Raw genomic sequence first — 21,661 nt, 5'->3', positions numbered from 1 at the left:
GCTTGTGTTACTTTTAAACTAGACTAGTTGCCAGTGAATATGTGTATTTTTGGTCTGCTAGTGTCCTTATTAAATTTTTTTAGCAATAAAACATTTCATACTAATGCTTAATAAATACATTTTTTTCTCTTCAATGTAGGCTAAAATCATAGAAATGAATAGCTGTTTCATATAATTTAGGAGGATATTGGTAGCAATGAAGAAAATATCACAATATCCATTTCTCCCCCATAACACCGAAGTTAATGTTGAAAACACTTTGTAAAGATGAATATTTCATTTAGTGTATCAGTTCTTCAAATGACTTCAGTGTCTGTTGGACTCTGCTATGACATTTTCTGCAGCATCATTGGTTATCTAACAGAGTCAACTTTTTCTGTTAGCTGTCTAAATATACCAGCATCTCTTTTACTAGGAACCTTTGCAGAATATTGTTGTTGGGATCATTTTTCTCATTTCTTTTCACTTGACTAAATCATCTCATTATTCCAGACTAAACCAAAATATATTTATGATCTCCTCAGCCGGTTTAATTGTATTTCTAAGTACAATAGGTATTAGCATAGATAAGTTTTCCTCAACTAAAATTTGATGAAAATAATTAATTAATTAAAAAACCTTTGATGAGAAAATTAAAGCTAATGCCTTATGTCCTGGAATGGATTGAGATGCATAACATTTATGTAATATTATTAGAACTCAGAAAATGGTCACTCAAATCACTGTCTGTGTTTCAAATAACACCAGCTGAGAAAAGTTGCCACAGATTATTATAATTTTCCTTCTTATTGTTTGCTATATCCAAATAATTGTATATTCTGTGAAGTTATGGACCACATCTTGTTCCGTCATGGTAGCCCTAATGCTAACACTTTGAACTCCTTCCATGTAGGAGTTGCTTGATAAATATTTGTGAAATGAATGATAGAAAGAAGTTTCTTCTGGAAGAACTTTGATGAAATAAGGTAATTTATATCACAATATCCAAGGAGAGTTAATATGAACCCAGGTCATATATGAATTAGTGTTGATATTTGAAGGATCTAGTCAGGTGGGGAGAGTGGTTATAATCTATGGTTATAGTCCTGAGCTCTCAGGTTATTTTATTCATAAGTTAGCTAGTCTGGGTCAGCAAGGATGAAAATGAGTAAGGCCACATGTCTCATTATCCAGCAGGCTAGTGAAAGTTCCTTTCGGAGTAGTGATGACAAGGGTTCTAAGAACAGCAAGAGGAGAGGGGCTCAAATGGTATTCAAGTAACTACTAGTTTTATATTTGCAAGTGTTCCTTTAGCCACAGCATTATGGACTGAATATTTGTATCCTCTCCAATTCATATGTGAAAGTCTTAACCCCCAAGTAATGGTTTTAAGAGATGGGACCTTTGGCAGGTAATTAGGTTATGAGGTGGGAGATCTAGTGTGATGGAATTATTGCCCTTGTATGCAGAGGCACCAGAGACCTTGATCTGTCTTTACCTGTATCCATACACCATTGTTAGATAGCATCACTGACTCATGGTTAGATAGCCTCACTGATTCAATGAAATAGTGGAGGACAGAGAAGCTGGCATGCTGCAGTCTATAGGGTCAAAATAGTCAGACATGACTTAGTGACTAAATAAGAACAAATGCACCAAGAAAGGCAATGTAAACACACAGTGAAGAGGCAGTTTTCTGCAAATCAAGGAAAAGGCTTTCAGTGGAACCTGACCACACTGGCACCCTGATTGCAGCTTCTAGCCTCTAGAAGTGTGAGAAAATAAATTTCTGTTGTTTAAGCCATCCAATCTGCCACCCAATATATGATACTGTGTTACGGCAGCCCTCATAGACCAATACACACAGCAAGTCACATGGCCAAGCCCCGAGTAAATGTGAAGAACTATTTAAAGAGGTAGATACCATAGAAAGGGGGAATAATTTCTGGCCAATTTGTCTAATTTTGCAGTCTACCATAATTGCATCATAGTCTTTAAATAAATATGCATGTTTAGTTCAGTTCAGTTGCTCAGTCGTATCCGACTCTTCTGTATCGTAAATTAGTGAATTATGCTTCTTTTGGGTATAATTTTTTAAAAAAAAATGCTACTACTTTAGAATAAATGACCTGGAGCCAAGTATCCTGATGTTATTCAGTGCTTACACATTATGCATGTACTCTTTAAGGGCACTCCAGGACTATTATGTGTTTTACTAGTTTTGCAGATTAGTTCATATTTCCTAGTGGTTGTATACATGAGTCCAAATGACAATACAAGTGAAATACTGATTAAATCCGCCTTCACATAATCTGTTCAGAACTTAAATTTTCTATTATTTCATTGCCAATTGACCTTCAGGCAAATTGTCAAGAAATTTATGAGGGTAGCAGCATGAATATGTGTTCCCAAATGTCTCTTGGGTAAAATATGACTCATGGTTTTCTTGCTCCTGAAATGATTAAGCCTCAAACCTGAAGTTGACAGCAGAGTCATTGTACAGATTGATGTTCTCAATGACTAATATTTGACAGAGTTTGCTTCTGATTTATTATGCTGCTAGGTAAAAACAATCTACCTCATTTTTTAGTATTTTTACTTTGCTCTTTCACTAATTGGATGAAAAATTCAATTTCTTTTATATTGAGAGACATATGCATTTTTAATAAGTTAATCATTTTAAATTAAACTTTTATTCTTTAAAAGTATAATTTAAATGTTTTTTTAGTAGGCTGATATAGTTCTGCACTTCTTTTTTAATGTCATGTAGCTGCTGATTTTTTTCCTAACAGTAAGCCTAATACTTTTGTAAAATCTATTTAGTAATTATTGGATTTTTACTATCATTTATTTATTCAAGCACAGAAAATGTACTTGAAAAACAATAATTGACAATTAGGTCAGCCTTTACTAATAACTGAGCTTGAAATTCTAGAAAACAGAAAACTAAGAAATCACTTTTTTCTTACTCAGAATTACTTTTAGAGAATTATGTTACATTAAAAAAGGAAACAATGCAATAAATAAAAATAGAGGGAGAGGAGATAATATATAGTTCCTTCCTACAGTATTTTCATCTACTAAGCAGATACTAGAACATTGGTATTTATTATATAGCTTATATACCACAGGTATTTTTAATAAATGCAGATTTCAAGTAACATTTACATAAATTAGAACATTTCTTAAAACTGAAGTGAGTCTCTTATAGGCTGTATATAGCTGAGTCTTTGTTTTTGTCCATTTAGCCATTCTATACCAATTTGATCTGCTTACATTTAAAGTGATTATTGATGGGAGAGGATTTACTAACACCATCTTGCTAATTATTTTTTGGCTACTTTGTAGCTCCATTATTCCTTTTTATTCTTGCTGTCTTCTTTTACAAATTTATGATTTTCCTTAGTAGTGTGCCTTAATTTGACTTCCAGGTGGTGCAATGGTAAAGAATTGGCCTGCCAATGAAAGAGATGTTAAGAGACTTGGGTTCAATCCCTGGACTGGGAAGATCCCCTGGAGGAGGAAATGCCAGCCTATTCAAGTATTTTTACCTGGAAAATTCCATGGACAGAGGTGCTTGATGGGCTACAGTCCATGGGGTCGCAAAGAGTCCAACAGGACTGAGTAACTGAGCACACATACCCTGTGAGTGTTAAGTTGTTTCAGTCCTGTTTGACTCTTTGTGATCCCACGGACTGTAGCCCGCCAGGCTTCTCAGTCCATGGGATTCTCCAGGCAAAAGTACTGGAGTGTATTTCCATGCCAAGCAATCTTCCCTACCCAGGGATGGAACTGCATCTCTTATGTCTCATGCATTGGCAGTTGGATTCTTTACTAGTGCCCCCTCTTGATCTTTTGTGTATTTTCTGTAGGTTTTTGCTTTGTTTTGACCATGAGACTAACATTAAACATCGTATTGATGTTAACAGTCTATTTTATTATGATAATTTAACCTCTGTTGCATAACAAAATACCCTCTTTTCCACCCCCTACATTTTATGTTTGGGATGTCAAAATTTACCTCTTTTTATGTTGTGTGTCCATTAACAAAGTTTTATAGCTATTATTATTTTTAGTAAGTCTGCTCTTCTCTCTGTCCCTGTAGCTACTGCTTTGTGATGGCTTGTCTAGATTACTGCAATAGAATTTAACTACTCTGTTGATATATCCTCTGTCTTCCTTCAACCATCTTCTCTGACTTACCTCTAGGATTATTTTCCAAAATGCAAACTAACTAAATCATTCCCTTGCTCTAAACACAGAACATAAGCCCCAAAACTTTAAGATGAATAGGCTATTTGCTCCTCTACTTCTCCAATCATATCATGGTGTCATGTCTCTCATTTCTAGGACATACCAACTGGTATTTTGTGTGTGTGTGTCACCTATTACCACTCCCAATCTCAGTCTACTTCAATCCAGCCCAGAAGCTCCCATTCATCTTTCAAGACTCAGTTCCGCCAAATCAGTGTTATATCAGCTCTTCTGGAGACTGTTTCTTGACTATCACCGTATATTCTAGGTGATCCTCCTCTTAGTTTCATAGAAATCTGAATTTACCCATCTAATGATGTTTGCCATACCATAATGTTATCATCTATTTCATAACTTGCTTCCTGGATTGAGTAATTTTTTAGGCCTGGAACAGTGCCTTATATCTTAGTCATCTTTATGTTTCTAATGTCTGGCCCATTCTTTGGCATGAAATGAGATACCCAGTAAATGTAAAGTGAGTGAATGAATGAATGAATGCTGGAAACAAGATATGAAAAACAATGTTCTACTTTGATTTCATCATCAGGGCAGAATTAGAATAAAGGAAGAAGCTTGATAAGGCTTATCTCTAGGAATAAAAGCTCAGAATAGAAACTCATTTCCACTTTAATTTTAATCTGAGAGAGAGGCAGGATCTGTAATTGAGGACCAGCACAGTTAATACTTTATAAGCAGAGAATCTTATCCACTTTTATCATTTTTCCTCTTCCCACAGGGATGATTAGTAATAACCTGAAAAAGAAAGGAGTTTTGTGTTTAGAAGCATTGAGAAAAGGCAGGTTTAGGGAGACTCTCCCACTTTGATGTCATAATTGCAAGAGTAGAACTTTTTAAAGGACAGAGAGGCAATAGACAAGATGATAAGAAAACAGACTGAGTCCCTGGGACCCATAGCTAAGAAAACATGAAGCAGGGGAGAAGTGAATTTGTCCTGAGAGCTTTCAAGAGCCTTGTATATTACCATATGTAAAACAGATGACCAGTGCAAATTCTATGCATGAAGCAGGACACCCAAAGCTGGTGCTCTGGGACAACCCAGAGGGATGGGGTTGGGAGGGAGGTGGGAGAGGGGTTCAGAATGGTGGGACATATGTATATCCATGGCTGATTCATGTCAGTGTATGGTAAAAACCAACACAATATTGTAAAGTAATTAGCCTCCAATTAAAATAAAGAAATAATTTTTCTTTTTTAAAAAAGAGCCATGGGGCTCAGCATGGTAGAGCATGGGGGGCATTTTCCAGTACAGCATTTTCCAGTTAACCAAATTTGAAAAACGCCCTTGAGTTTTATAGGCATTACATTGGAGTGGGTTACCATTTCCTTCTCTCTGACCCAGGGATCAAACCCCTGTCTCCTGTATTGGAAGGTGCATTCTTAACTGCTGAGCCACCAAGGAAGCCCTACTCTTCAGAAGCAAATAAAACAAAAAAATCCTTCTCACTTTACTTTTATTGACTACATTTTTGTTTACCCCACCCCTGAATAAAGATTCTTTATCATAATACCCTATTTAATTTTGTTACATAGGGCATTGATCTGTAATTACCTTGTTTATATTTGTAACTTTCTTTTTGCCTCTCTCCTCCACTAAAACATACATCCATGGGCTGAGATTTGTTTTGTTCAGCACTGTAGCCACTGTTCTCGGAGAAGGCAATGGCAAGCTACTCTAGTACTCTTGCCTAGAAAATCCCATGGACGGAGGAGCCTGATAGGCTGCAGTCCATGGGGTTGCTACAAGTCGGACACAACTGAACAACTTCACTTTCACTTTTCATTTTCATGCACTGGAGAAGGAAATGGCAACCCACTCCAGTGTTCTTGCCTGAAGAATCCCAGGGACAGAGGAGCCTGGTGGGCTGCCATCTAGGGGTCGCACAGAGTTGGACACAACTGAAGTGACTTAGCAGCAGCAACAGCAGCCACTGTTCTAGGTACCTAGTAGGCTTTCAATTGATATTTGTTGAATGTTTACTGAATATGGAGTTCGGTTGCTATTAATAAACTCAGTTTTTCTGACTCTTTACCCTTCACTTGACTTTACAAGGACCTCAAATTCTCCAACAAGTCTACAGCCGACTATTTCTGGTAATCACATGAGATCAAAGAGATATCAAATGAGTTTTTCCACAACTGTTTCTCACCATTGCTAATACCCTCAGTGGAAACATTGCCTATATAAAGGATCTTGTCTCCTGATGCTTCCAAAGTAACGATTCTGCAGGACACAAAGCTTAGGTGTAGGCTATAATGGAAAAAATGCCCCTTGTCCATATGTTCACCAAATTTTCTCATCAGAATCTCAAATGTTTGCTGTGTACAAAGCTTCAGTCTCTCAGGAAAACAGTTACTTTAGCTTCTGTCTTGAAACTCTGTCCACTGGAACCTGCAGGCTGGACAGTATGGACATCATGCCATCCATCTTGTTTATTGTTTTACTCTCTTCTGAGTATCTATATATTCTGCTCTCTGCCTATAGCCACATGGCACAAGAAACAAAAGAAAACAGAGTTGTCAATTTGTGCAAATAGATTCCTGGAATCATCTTCAGTTCACTAGCTCTATAAGAATAGTTTAGAACCTCAGTTTTACCTGTATCAGAACAAACTCTCAGCATAAATAAATATACTGTTCTTCTCTGAATCTAGAAGCCTTCATGGCTCATCACAAGCAATTTTTAAAAATAGAACTGCTTCAAAAATTGTAGAAAAATTGTTGACAACATTGTTTCCTAACCGGATTATCTACTATAATAATCTCCCTGTTCATCAGGAGGAGCATACAAATTAGAACAAGGTATAATCATGGTGAAGATTGAAAAGGGATAAAGAGTAGTTCTCATTTTGCAAGCCCCTTTTTAAGGTCAAGTGTGACTGAACATAATATTTCAAATAGTGATTCAATCTACAGCATTTCATAATCTCTTAGATGTGAATGCAGATCACTCTGTTACTCAGCTGTGAGAATAACTGGAATCAATGACAGTCAGGTTATTTTCTTCTTAAGTCCTTGAAGAACATGGCTTAGTCAGTCCCAACTCCTCTCAGAACAGGGTTAGAATGAAAGATCTAATTACTTCCATCTCTTAGAAGGGCCTGTGTAGGACCATGAGACCCCAGGAGTCCATAAACACAGCTTCATTCCTCAAGGTCGGTGGTGATAAATTTTGTCTGTTTAAACTCAACTGAACTGGGTAAAATTAATCCTAGAAATTCCAAAATGTTTGGCAAGAACTCAGCTGGCCTTTCGCTTTTTGTGAGACCAAATTTTTTTTATCTGATTTTATTTAGTCCTTTGTGAATCCTGCACCCTATTTATTGAAATAAATTCAACCTTTTAGTCTAAATCCATTGAATAGATCTAAGCTTTATCATTATCTCTGGATAATGACTCTAGCACCAATGTCTATTTTAGGATTGCATGAGTAACAAACTATATGTTAGAGTTATTATGTTATTTTTAGGGGCTAGTTTATATAATTGAATGTTCGTGGATTTCTCTATCTTGAGAGCTAGAAGAAGTGAAATATTTTTGAAATAGTGTGAAATTTTGCATATCCTGCAATACTCGGCTGAAGTTTCTGGTATAGGCCTTAATAGAGAACATAACTTATTCATGGTTCACGGCCTCAAGATACTTATAGTCTCCAGTAGGAGAAAGACATGAGTAATTTCAAAATCAAAATATAGTATGCTATAATCAAATAGCTTTATTTGAGAATTTAGGCTGATTTTTCTTTCTTAGAAACAATTTTATTATTTTATTTTACAAGGCATTATTTATTTGTGTGGAAGGATGTGTGTGATTTCATCATGTGACAATGCAGGAGGTTTGGGTAAAGGTAGAGAAAGTGGATTTTTTGGCAAAAAGCTTCCTGTATGAAAGTTTGGGAGTTCTTCATTGTATAATTAAGCAAATTGAAATGCCTATTAGCATAGTGAATATGTTAATAAACACACTTGCAGAAATTGTGAAATAAATACATCATTTAGCAAAGAATTTCTCAAGTCTACCTGATCATTTACATGTAATTCTTACTTTTCTGATATAGTATTTTGCAATTTAAAACAAATAGAATGGTAAAAATGAGCAAGACAAATTTAATGTAGTCAACTTTTGTAATGCCTTGGATTCATGCTGTAGGATTCCATTGAAACTTTTGAGTGATAGAGTAACCCAGTCTGGGAAGTATTTTTTATAAATTCACTACTATTTTATTAATTTTCTTTAAATTATTTTTATTGAAGTGTACTTGATATTGTGTATGAAGAGTCCTTTAGAGAGATTAATTCTGAAGAGCAGCTGGATGAATGGAGAGGTGTGGGAGGCAAGGGGGGGAAATTAAGTTGAAAGAGGTCCTTAGGGGACTGTGTGAAGGGAAAAAAGGTGTGAACTAAGGTGGTCAAAAAGAGAAATGGAAAAAAAAGACACATTCAAGAGCTATTAAAGAAAAAAGAGGCATGAAAGAAAGGGGAAGAGAGGACTCAGGGTCTTTCAGCCTAGGGACCAGCTCTTATTAAGGTTAAAGAACTTGGGGCAGTTAACATTTCAGTAGGGCATCTTCTGAAAATCTCTAGGAAGCAGTAGGGTTTCCCATGTGGCGCTAGTGGTAAAGAAAGTGAAAGTTGCTCAGTCGTGTCCGACTCTTCGAGACCCCATGGACTGACCATACAGTCCATGGAATTCTCCAGGCCAGAAAACTGGAATGGGTAGCCTTTCCCTTCACTAGCAGATCTTCCCGACCCTGGAATTGAACCGGGGTTTCCTGCATTGCAGGAGGATTCTTAACCAACTGAGCCATCAGGGAAGCCCAGTGGTAAAGAACTCACCTGCCAATTCAGGAGACTTAAGAGCTGAGGGTTCGATCCCTGGGTCTGGAAGATCTCCTGTAGGAAGGTATGGCAACCCACTCCAGAAATCTTGCCTGGAGAATCCAATGGACAGAGGAGCCTGGCGGGCTACAGTCCACGGGGTTGCAAAGATTCAGACACGACTGAAGCAACTGAGCACACCCACAGTGAGCAGTAAGAAATGAAGAACTATAACTTAGGAAAAAGATTGATACAGAGGATTCTGGGAAAGAGTGAAGGCAAAAGGAGAGAAAGGCAACAGAGGATGAGACTGTTGGACAGCATCACAGACTCAATGGGCATGGACTTGAACAAACTCCGGTAGATAGTGGAGGACAGGGAGGCACGGTGTGCTGTGGTCTATGGCATGCTACAGTCTATGGTGTCACACAGAGTTGGACAGGACTTAGTGACTGAACAACAACAACATGGAAAATTGGAACACATCAAGGATAAAAATGTTAACTGAATTTGTAAAGGTAGAAAATACTATGAAGCATCTTTAAAGAAAGAAGAAAATCAACAAGATAATGTTTATGAGAACTTATGTTGGACCTGAAGAGGAAAAGTAGTTATGGAGGAGAGGGTCTAGGGATATAGTGCAATAGAAACCAGAGTCTCAAAGACAAGATCCAATGAAATAATTGCTAAATATTTTATACAGTTTTAATGAGATAATGCTCAGTGGCTTTGGAGATTAGGAAGTCGTTGCTCATCTTGAAGAGAAAATGTATTCAGTGACGTTTGCAAGAGAAGGACAGATTTTAGCAAGGAAATAGGATTAGGTGGTAAGAAAGAGAGGTTACAAAGAAAGGCAGCCCTTGTGTGAAGTTTTGAAGTGAAGATGAAAGAAATATAGGGACAGCACAAGAGAAAAAGAGGCTCTAGAGGGAAGATAAATGTTTTGTAGGCTAAAGAAAATGAGAAACAAGACATAAATTAAAAATAAAGTGTGAAAATGATTGGAGCCAAATCCCACAGACAGACAAGAGAGACTTCAGTGGGACCTTTCCTGACAGTCAAGTGGTTAAGATTTTGCCTTTCAGTGCAGGGGGTACCTACAGTACAGTTTCAATCCCTGGTCAGAGAGCTAATATCCCACATGTTTTGTAGCCAAAAAGCCAAAACATAAGAAACAGAAGCAAGATTGTAAGAAATTCAATAAAGACCTTTTTAAAAATGGTCCACATCAAAAATTTTTTTGAAAAAATGAGAGACTTCATTAACAATGATAAGTAAATGAATCACAGGAGAAAACAAGAAGTATGTCTTTCACCGAACTGGAAGTTCAAGTTTGTTTTTGATGGTTTCCCATGGCAGTCAAAGATGGGAATCCTCTTCCTGTAGTTTCCAGGTTTGGAATGTTGGCACTCTTGTGAACAGGGCAGAAAGCGTGGCAGCCTGTGGCTCCTATTTCACCTACTTTCCTTACGTTCCATCAGGCTGGGATGTGTGGGATTGGTCAACAAAAAATCCGAAAAGCCATCGAGTTCTTGTGGAGCAAGAAGGACTATAAAGGAGGCCTTAGGGCAAGGAAGTGAGAGCTCTTCATCCAATCTGCAGCGAAGAGTGAACCTGGAACAGAATGGTCCCTGATCAGGCAGGAGAATCTCTGGTCTGGGAGAATGGGTTGATGCTAGCATGTAAGGTGAAAGGGCCAGGTGGAAACAAAATTAAACCAATAAAACAATCTAAAGGTAGAGAAATTAAATTAGGATCAAGATGATGCTTGACGGCTTCGCTGGTGTCTCAGTGAAGAAGTTGCCTGCCAGTGCAAGAGACACGGGTTTGATCTCTGATCTGGGAAGATCCCCCCATGTTGCACAACTGGGCTGTTGACCCACAGTACTGAGCCTGTGTTCTGGAGCCCAGAAGCCACAACTTCTGAAGCCCGAACACCCTAGAGTCTGTGTTTTGCAACAGGAGAAGCCACTGCAATGAAAAGCCTGAACACCACAACTAGAGAGTAGTCCTCACTCGCCTCAACTAGAAAATACTCCAGGCAGCAATCAAGACTCAGTACAGCCAAAAACAAAACAAAACAAAAAAAAGTGATGCTTGCACTTATTGATATCTTCCTTGTCCAGCTGGCAGCCAAACCTGAAAGAAGGGAGCCTACAGGTGCTTAGGAGAAAGCTAACGGGGAGGAAGAAGAATGCAGTGTGCAAAGGTGAAATGTTTCCCGAATTTCATTCTTTACAATTTGGTATAGTACGAGTGTTTCATCACTTCTCAGAGGTCTGCTTTGGTTTGTGTATTTTTATGGTATTCACAGTCTTGACGAGTACAGTAAGGAAAGGAGGAAGAGAAAGGAGTTTTTCTCTGCATTTGGGATGATGCTTCTTTCTGGTGACCTTCTAGAAGTGACAAGTAGGATTGAACCAATTTATTTCTTTTCAGTAGCTTCAGAGGCTCTCATCTAAGTTATATTTAACTTTGGGTTCTTTTTTGTTCCAGTCAGCACCGCCTTCATTATCAGTGTTCAGGGAATATCAGATAACAAAAACATCCGATTTTATATACAAAGGCTTGAAATCGCGAATTCAGCAGAGCTTCACAGAGAGGCTTCCTTAGAGAGAATCTTCATGGCGAATCTTGACAGTGTCATAAAACGTTATGAGAAGGATTGCTTTCAGCTCTGCCTCCCATTTCAGCTAGATTTTTTTGATCTTTTATAAGAAATGACTGCACTTAACATCCCCACGATGTCAGTGTCATAAAATTTATATGTAAGCTTGACAAGAGGAATACCTTTTGGCATGTTTGTAAATAGTCAGTTCAGTTCAATTCAGTCGCTCAGTTGCGTTTGACTCTTTGCGACTCCATGAATCGCAGCACACCAGGCCTCCCTGTCCGTCACCACCTCCCGGAGCTCACCCAAACTCATGTGCATCGAGTTGGTGATGCCATCCAGCCATCTTATCCTCTGTCGTCCACTTCTCCTCCTGCCACCAATCCCTCCTAGCATCAGGGTCTTTTCCAGTGAGTCAGCTCTTCACATGAGGTGGCCAAAGTATTGGAGTTTCAGCCTCAGCATCAGTCCTTCCAATGAACACCCAGGACTGGTCTCCTTTAGGATGGACTGGTTGGATCTCCTTGCAGTCCAAAGGACTCACAAGAGTCTTCTCCAACACCACAGTTCAAAAGCATCAATTCTTCGGCACTCAGCTTTCTTCACAGTCCAACTCTCACATCCATACATGACCACTGAAAAACTATAGCCTTGACCAAACGGACCTTTGTTGGCAAAGTAATGTCTCTGCTTTTTTTAAAAAAAAATTTTATTTTTACTTTATTTTACTTTACAATACTGCATTGGTTTCGACATACATCGACATGAATCCACCACGGGTGTACATGCGATCCCAAACATGAACCCCCCTCCCACTTCCCCTCCCACAGCATCCCTCTGGGTCATCCCCATGCACCAGCCCCAAGCATGCTGTATCCTGCCTCAGACATAGACTGGTGATTTGATTCTTACATGATAGTATACATGTTTCAATGCCATTCTCCCAAATCATCCCACCCTCTCCCTCTCCCTCTGAGTCCCAAAGTCCACATTTGAATCAGTTCTGTTGAGATGGATGAAACTGGAGCCAATTATACAGAGTGAAGTAAGCCAGAAAGAAAAACATCAATACAGTATACTAACACATATATATGGAATTTAGAAAGATGGCAGTGATGACCCTGTATGCAAGACAGCAAAAAAGACACAGATGTGTCTCTGCTTTTGAATATGCTATCTAGGTTGGTCATAACTTTCCTTCCAAGGAGTAAGTGTCTTTTAATTTCTGGGCTGCAATCACCATCTGCAGTGATTTTGGAGCCCCCCAAAATAAAGTGACACTGTTTCCACTCATACATTATTAACAATATCTTTAGTGACAATTTAATATCTATTGAAATTTTATCTACCAATTTATGACTGACATTCCAAGTTGGTGGTTGTACACTTTATATATATTTTTTAATTTAAGGGCCTAAAAGTTGGCAAATATGGGAACCAAAATACATAGTGTGTGAACTGAAATATCACATCATTCTTTAAAACATTTTAAATATATAACATACAAGGTGCTGTTTTCATGATTTGCTGTTTTCAGCAAATCAAGTGATTTGCTGGCATCATTGAACCAAATTGCCCCACTTTTTATGGGAAGAATGTGAAAATATGCTTCAGTATTTTATCTTGATAAATGAAAAAGTATTTGGACATCTACCAGTTCCTCTGAGGATCTTGTACAATAACTTTTATAGGAACTCAACTACAATTTGGGAATTGAATGAAATTCTAAGCACACTTAAGGAGCTAATACATGGCCTCTAGTAGCCTCTGTGTTTAATTAGACATAAAACTGTGTCTGTGTATGTAATGGAATTTCTTCAGATGACTCTTTCAAAAGAACTTTTTTCATTCAGCCCATAGTTTTTAGAATCTTGGAAAACTTGCTCAAATAATGTCTATCTGTTCATTACTTATATTTTAACAGCAGTAGATTTTTTTTTCCCCCAGAGAAAGAAAGAAATTTGTAGTTTATGTGTTAAGAAAGTCTATAAAATAGAACTTTATCTTCTAGTATCTTAGAATCAAAAAATGAGCTGAAAGGGACCTCAGAGAACACTTAATCCTCTGGCTTTTTACAAATAAGCAAACTAAGAACCAGCATGAATGTCACTTGCTCATAGGGTTACAACACTTTCATGACTATTATATGTATTTATATTTTTCATAGTATTATATGTTGTATGTGACAAAGGCAAGTTATATATACTGGAGTTATTTTAATCACTTGGTCATTTGACATTTCCAACAGTCACTATTATTTTCTGTCCAAGCTGGTAGCACATTTTATAGTATAATCCTTTGAGGAATATTTTTCAAATTAGTTGATTTCAGTTAGTGCAAGTAATAGTACTCTTAGTTCTTTATGAGGCTCTAAATTTACTGAATTATAGGAAAAAAATTGAGATTATTAGAACTTGAGGGATCACACCATTGATCTCTTCTCTACACCCACTCCCAAATTTGTTACAAACTGAAAGAATTTATTGCTATTTAACTTAAGCAGGTAAGAGAGTCTAAGAAAAGATACTAAGACCATACTGTTGGTTTAGTCTTTTCCTTGCTTTAGTAACCTTTTGATATAGTCTTTGTCCTGAGTGAGTGTCTTCACTTGAAAATATTTTACCAAGCTAAAGTAAGGGAGAAATGTGTCTTTCAATCTTGCAAGTTCTATAATACATGGCTTAGTCCTTTTCCCTTTTTATCCCTTGTGAACAGATGACGCCTATCATGACTTCATTGCCTCTCCTCAGTTCAGTTCAGTTCAGTCACTCAGTCATGTCTGACTCTTTGTGACACCATGAACCGTAGCATGCCAGACCTCCCTGTCCATCGCCAACTCCCAGAGTCCACTCAAACCCATGTCCATTGAGTTGGTGATGCCATCCAACCATCTTATCCTCTGTCATCCCCTTCTCCTGCCCTCAGTCTTTCCTAGCATCAGGGTCTTTTCAAATGAGTCAGCTCTTTGCATGAGGTGGCCAAAGTATTGGAGTTTCAGCTTCAACATCAGACCTTCCAATGAACACCTAGGACTGATTTCTTACTGGTTGGATCTCCTTGCAGTCCAAGGGACTCTCAAGAGTCTTCAACACCACAGTTCAAAAGCATCAATTCTTCGATGCTCAGCTTTCTTTATAGTCCAACTCTCACATCCATACATGACGACTGGAAAAACGATAACCTTGACTAGATGGACCTTTGTTGGCAAAGTAATGTCTCTACTTTTTAATATGCTGTCTAGGTTGGTCATAACTTTCCTTCCAAGGAGTAAGCGTCTTTTAATTTCATGGCTGCAATCACCATCTGCAGTGATTTTGGAGCCCAGAAAAATAAAGTCTGACACTATTTCCACTGTTTCCCCATCTATTTGCCATGTTGTGATGGGACTGGATGCTGTGATCTTAGTTTTCTGAATGTTGAGCTTTAAGCCAACTTTTTCACTCTCCTCTTTCACTTTGATCAAGAGGCTCTTTAATTCCTCTTCACTTTTTGCCATAAGGGTGGTATCATCTGCATATCTGAGGTTATTGATATTTCTCCCAGCAATCTTGATTCCAGCTGTGCTTCTTCCAGCCCAGTGTTTCTCATGATGTACTCTGCATATAAGTGAAATAAGCAGGGTGACAGTATACAGCCTTGATGTACTCCTTTTCCTATTTGGAACCAGTCTGTTGTTCTATGTCCAGTTCCAACTGTTGCTTCCTGACCTGCAGACAGGTTTTTCAAGAGGCAGGTCAGGTGGTCTGGTATTCCCATCTCTTGAAGAATTTTCCACAGTTTATTGTGATCCACACAGTCAAAGGTTTTGGCATAGTCATTAAAGCAGAAATAGATGTTTTTCTGAAACTCTCTTGCTTTTTGGGTGATCCAGCGGATGTTGGCAGTTTGATCTCTGGTTCCTCTGCCTTTTCTAAAACCAGCTTGAACATCTGGAAGTTCACAGTTCACGTATTGCAGAAGCCTGGCTTGGAGAATTTTAAGCATTACTTTACTAGCGTGTGAGATGAGTGCAATTGTGCAGTAGTTTGAGCATTCTTTGGCATTGCCTTTCTTTGGGATTGGAATGAAAACTGACCTTTTCCAATCCTGTGGCCACTGCTGAGTTTTCCAAATTTGCTGGCATATTGAGTGCAGCACTTTCACAGCATCTTGTTTTAGGATTTGAAATAGCTCAACAGGAATTCCTTTGTCTCCACTAGGTTTTTTGGTAGTGATGCTTCCTAAGGCCCACTTCACATTCCAGGATATCTGGCTCTAGGTGAGTGATCACACTATCATCATTAACTGATTAATTTAGGACATTAACATTGTGATTAACTTAAAACAATGGGGGAAAGGAAATCTTCATTATAAAGATGCAAAGGACTCACTGGAATTGTGTTCATCTTGGAGTTCTGGAGTGGAACTGTGAGTAACGAAATTGGATATATAACTGAAGCTATTTCTAATCAAAGTGTTGAAGGAGTGTCCTTGGTTCCTCATAAAGCTTTAGAGTAAAGTGAGAGATGAGAGAAATGACAAAAAGCCAAAATTGCTAATCAGAACTTAAAGATGTGAAGAGCCCTCAACCCGTTCATATCGAAAAGAATGAGCATATAGGGTCAGAGGAGAGCTCTGAGTGTATGGATGATAAACCATTTGATAAGATTAGTCAGCCATCTCAATGGAAGCAGAAGCCATTGTGGAAGACAATGGAAGAATAACCCTGAAGTTATTCGGAAGTCAACAGGGCTACCCCTCCCATTACATGCCCAGAGTACAGCGGCCCGCAGGCAGAGTAAATTCAAAGGAGAGCTGCCTGAGTCTCTGAGACCTTGGGCTACGCTGCCGAGTGCTGCCTAACACCGTGGGCTCTGCTCTCTGCACTCTAGCACTGTGCTCTTTGGCTGCCCCAGCTGCAACTCCCATGGGCTCTGGTTTGGTACCATGGTGGCCACCCCTGTGGAGGACACAGGCAGCAAACTTTGGCAGTGTCCACACTCCCCCCCTCTTCACCCACCATCTCTGTCAGTGTACAGAGTGTAAGAGCTGTGGGGGTATGGCTGTGTCCACCTACGTTCTAAAAGCTGCTCTCACTCAGTAAGAACTGTGGGCCCAAGACCCCATCCTGCAGGAGCAGAGCCCAGGCACCAAACTCCTGCAAGGGTGGGGCTACTAGATAAAGCCCCTGCCAGGCTGATGCTCAGTGGTACCCAGGGGATGGAGCTATTCTTCAGAACCACCACAGAATGCAATTTCAAACCCAGGAGTATCTTAGCCACAGAACTCCCACCCGTGAGAGCTCATGGGTGAGACCACAGCTAATGGGTCCAGAAGGCCGAGTATCCAGTCAAAGATCATTCTTGATCCTTAAGGTCTAATGTTGAGATCTGAACTTACTTGGGACCTGTTACCCCTATAACCCCTTTCTACTTTCCCATCTTTTCCTTTCAGAATAGGAATGTCTACCCCATGTCTGTCTCACCATTATATTTTGGAAGATTTTATAGGTTCCCAGATGGAGAGGAATTTGTCTCAAAATGAATCATACCTTAAGTCTCACCCATGTCTGTTTTGGATGATATGAGACTTTGGATTTCAGAATTTGAGTTGACTCTAGAATGAGTTAAGACGTTTGAGACTATTTGGATGGAATGGATGTATTTTGGGTGAGCAAAGGGCATGGATTTTAGAAGGTCAGAAATGGAATGCTACAGACCCAAAAATGGTATTCCTCCATGCCCTGATTCATAAGCTGAGACATAATCCCCAGTGTCATCAGTTTTGAGGTGGGGCCTTTGGAAAGTGATTAGGTCGTGAGAGTGAAACCCTCATGAATGGGATTATTGCCCTTATGAATGAGGTCCGAGAGAGCTCCCTTTCCTCTTCTACCAAGTGAGAACATGTGAAGATGGCCACCCATGAACCGGGAAGCTGGTTCTCACCAGACACTGAATTTACTAGCACCTTAACCTTGGATTTTCAAGCCTCCAGAATGCCACCCAGTCTATGGCAAAAGAGGTGAATAAAGTAAGACTCTTGATAGAGAAGTTTATCCTGAATTATCCAGGTGGTCCCTAAATACAAAATTCTTGTCAGAGGCAAAGGGAGTTTAGAGACAGACTCACAGAAGGGAAAGCACAGAAAGAAAGCAGTGATATGAAAATGAGGCAGAGCAGAAAGTGATGTAAACAGAAGCCAGAGGCTGCTGATTGTCACCAGCAACTAGAAAAAGCGTGGAGCAAATTCTTCCCTAGAGCCTCTTTAAGGAGGGCAGTCCTGCTGACACCTTGTGAAGTGTGAGAATAAATAGCCATTTCCTTAAGTCACAAAATTTGAAGTGATTTGTTACACTTGCCCTAGAAAACTAAGCAGTAGAGATGACATCATTTATGAGAAGTCATGAACCCAGCAGTTCCAAAGATGTCTCTCTTATAAGCACTTGCATAGCTTTGCAAGGACACATGTACAACATGTCCAAGGCAGAATCATTTATAAACTGTGGCAAACTGAAAGTCACTACGAAAATGGGTAAATTGCTACACATTCGTAATAAAGTACTACACAAATGTAAAAACAATGAGGTAGATCCATATGTACTAACATAAAATACTGTTAAAAGTATAAAAAATGCAGTAACAATAAGCTGTAAGGCAAAACATATGATTACATTTATTTTAAAGTGTATACACATAACAACTTAGGTTTATATATATTTGTATTTTCATACAAATACAAATAATGAATACCTGAAAAACTATTAATAACAGGTGACTTTGGAAAGTGGCTGTATATTTTTGAAATGCTTAAATATTATATAGTGAATATATCTTATTTTTCTTTTAAAAACTTTACAAAAATGCTAAAACAGCTTTATTAAACAAATGTAAATATATCTGCCTGTTAACTTTGTTGTGAGTTGTAACAGGTACTTCTATTTCTATTTTATATAGGCTTTTCATATCTTTTTCTCCTAATGCTATTTTTTCCTGCTAGTTAAATTTTAATCAACTAAGATAGAAAAAGTTGGCTCCTGCTTATAAATCTTGCCTAGTAGTTCTCATAGTGTGGCCCCCGGTTGAGCAGCATAATCATAACCTGATATCTTGTTGAAAATGCAGATTCTAGATACCACCTCAGATTTACTGAATGAAGCTCTGGAAGTGAGACCCAGCACACTATAGATTAATAAGTCCTCTAAGTAATTCTGATGCCCACTAATGTTTGAAAATTACTGGTCTAGGCTTTTCCTCTAACACCTGCAAGTGTTGGTGCAATAAATGTAATTATCTGTAGTTCTTGAGCATCATGATGTTTTACTATTCCACATCCCACCTGCTCTTTCCTTCAGCTGAAGTGTCCTTCACCACTACCTTCCTCATCTGACTGATTCTTGTCTAGAATATAAGATGATGTGTGTGTGTATGCTTAGTCACTTAGTCATGTCTGACTCTTTGCAACCTCATGGACTATAGCCCACCAGGCTTTTCTATCCATGGGATTCTCCAGGCAAGAATTCTGGAGTGGGGAGCTATTCCCTTCTCCAGGGGATCTTCCTGACTCAGGGATCGAACCCAGGTCTCCTGCATTGCAGGCAGACTCTTTACAGTCTGAACCACCAGGGAAGCCCAGAATGTAAGATACATAGAAACATCAACTCCCCTATCCTTGAGGTCTGACATTGCTCCAATTCTAAATCCCTGTGCATGCCTTCACCATAACAAGCATATCACATAACACCACGTATATTAAATTTACTTGGCATGCTTCCTGTTCTTGAGGACAGAAGCTATATCTTATTTGACTTAATTCTCAGAATACAGTAAGGTATTCAATAAATATTCTTGAATGTACAAAAGTGAAAAAGAAATGAATGTCTTAGAAATAAGTATTTTTACCATTTTTGAATTAGCATGCAGCTGTGTAATACAGAGAAAAAAAATTAAATACTTTGTTTCTGCAATCAAAACTCTCTGAATTCAAGCCCTTATTCCACTACGTTCTAGATGTACCTTTTAAGTTTTTATATTCTTCCACTGTAAAATGAGAATTTTAACAGTGACTATCTTTCAAACTTGGTGATTAATTAAGCATTCAATAAGGATCTATACTAATATTAGCAGAATCATTATCCAATAGCATTAACAGTATGTAATTCATTCTGTCTGAATAAGAATAGTCTGCCTAAACTTTTCAATGTTTTTATGTTTAGAGGAAACTTTATTTGATCTTTTTTTAACCTTTTAGTATGCTTGTAGTCTTTTCTTATCTCCCTGAGCCATAACTTAGGAAAAATAATGTATGATACCACAGTCAATGAGGATGAAAATAAATGTGTGGTTTTATTTTGTTCCCTCCATCTCCTCACAGTTTTTAAAGCCACAGAAAACTTTCTAGAAACAAGATCTTACTCAGAATTCTAGTATCCAAGATCCTGACCTCTACCTAGTGCCATTCCCTGACTTCTTCCCTGAAATAATCCCTGAGATTCCTCTTAAAATGCGTAGAATTTCTTGGAGCACAGTTGGAAAGCCATTTATATTATCTTTCTCACCTCTTGTATTTAGTGACATTCTCTAGTTGAGATAAATGGAATTACATCTAAGAGATTTTGAGTATCACATATTGCATTTAGTCTTCAAAGATTTTCTGGTATTTTCTTTCTTCCCTCAAATTGAAAAGGTTATTAACTGGCATTAGGGAATGGAAATTGAAAAAATAAAAATAAAAAAGATCCTGAGTTTTTCTAAGAAGACTACAGGGCCAGAGAATGCCTTTCCCACTTTTCTATTAAAAAGCTCATTTAAAAAAAATTGAATAAGAAAAAAGAATCAAGAAAAAAAAAAGGGTCCATAAAATCACATTATACCAATGATAAGATGCAGAAGTACACTAGAATCCCCTAGAAGTTTCTATGAACTACAATACTGTTGGATTAGGATTAAGAAATAGCACTACAGCAAGGTGACTCAACCTGGCAAAGGCATCCAGTAACATGGGCTTGCATCGCACTACAGTAAGCCTCCATGGTCTATTGACTCCTCTGCCTACTGAATGGCTGAAGCTACCTGGGAATCATTGCTCTTTTGGGGAATCATAAACATATTCAGTTCCATCTATGACATATCATTTTGTCAATTGCAGTCTCATGTTTTTATGACCCCTGCCCCTTATGTCCCTTGAGTTATCACATTTATGGGAGCACTGAAGACAACCTAAGGCCCAGATCTGGCAAGTGGGTGAATGTATTATGGCCATGCACTTGATAGACAGAGAAGCCTGGTAGGCTACAGACCATGGGGTCACAAAGAGTCACATGTGACTTAGTGACAAAAGCAGCAGCATGTACTCGATAAACTGTTATACGTACATTAAGTAATAGTTTTGAAAATTATACCAATAAAATGGAAAATACTTATATAACCTTTAATGAAAAGCTCATGTTTCTGCAAAGTTCAAAATATGTGACAAAAGTGATACATAAACAAAAAATACACAGGCCGTAGTAGAAGGGTGAGGATTATAGAAAAAATTATATTTATTTAATTATTCAAATTTGGGATAATACTATTATACTATCTTGGTACATTAAATACTTTAAGTTAACATTGTACATTTCATTATTTGTCCTGGTTGGGGTTTTGTACCTACTTTGAAAAATATTTTAATTTTAACTAGTCTACAACCAATTCAAATATGTAAGATTATATAGTGAAATTGGAAGCTTCATTTTATTGAAAGATCTTAACTCCATTTTTAAAGTTTCTTTTTTGCTTGTTTTATGACGTTTCTTTAGTTATGCATAAATGAGATTATGAGGTTCTCATATAAGTTGCAAAGAGATACAAAGAGACGGTACCCACACATTTTATTTAGATATAAATTACGTTAGCTGATTACCAACTACCTATAACATTTACTGTACCTGGTTTTGTCACAAGTAAGCATCACTAAGACAATTGAAACTTTAAGCTAAAAATTCTCAGAATTTAGTTTAGTAGCT

At 38.0% G+C, this 21,661-nt stretch overlaps 1 protein-coding gene across 8 annotated transcripts in view; it reads left to right on the top strand.

The window, feature by feature from the left end:
* Window positions 1-21,661, top strand: part of SLC16A7 (solute carrier family 16 member 7) — a 196,529-nt gene that overhangs the window by 85,634 nt on the left and 89,234 nt on the right. For 3 of the 8 annotated variants that reach the window (XM_069584783.1, XM_069584786.1, XM_069584787.1), the window contains one exon: window positions 15,879-15,937. The exons of the other annotated variants lie outside the window; for them this stretch is intronic. The gene's annotated coding sequence lies outside the window, so the exon portion shown is untranslated. The remainder of the gene's footprint in view (window positions 1-15,878; window positions 15,938-21,661) is intronic. 8 annotated transcript variants of the gene reach the window in all.

Source organism: Ovis canadensis, chromosome 3 (genome assembly GCF_042477335.2).
Source record: "Ovis canadensis isolate MfBH-ARS-UI-01 breed Bighorn chromosome 3, ARS-UI_OviCan_v2, whole genome shotgun sequence".
NCBI classification, from domain to species: domain Eukaryota; kingdom Metazoa; phylum Chordata; class Mammalia; order Artiodactyla; family Bovidae; genus Ovis; species Ovis canadensis.
The sequence above is the reverse complement of the archived record's forward strand: the minus strand, read 5'-3'. Positions and strand labels throughout refer to the sequence as shown.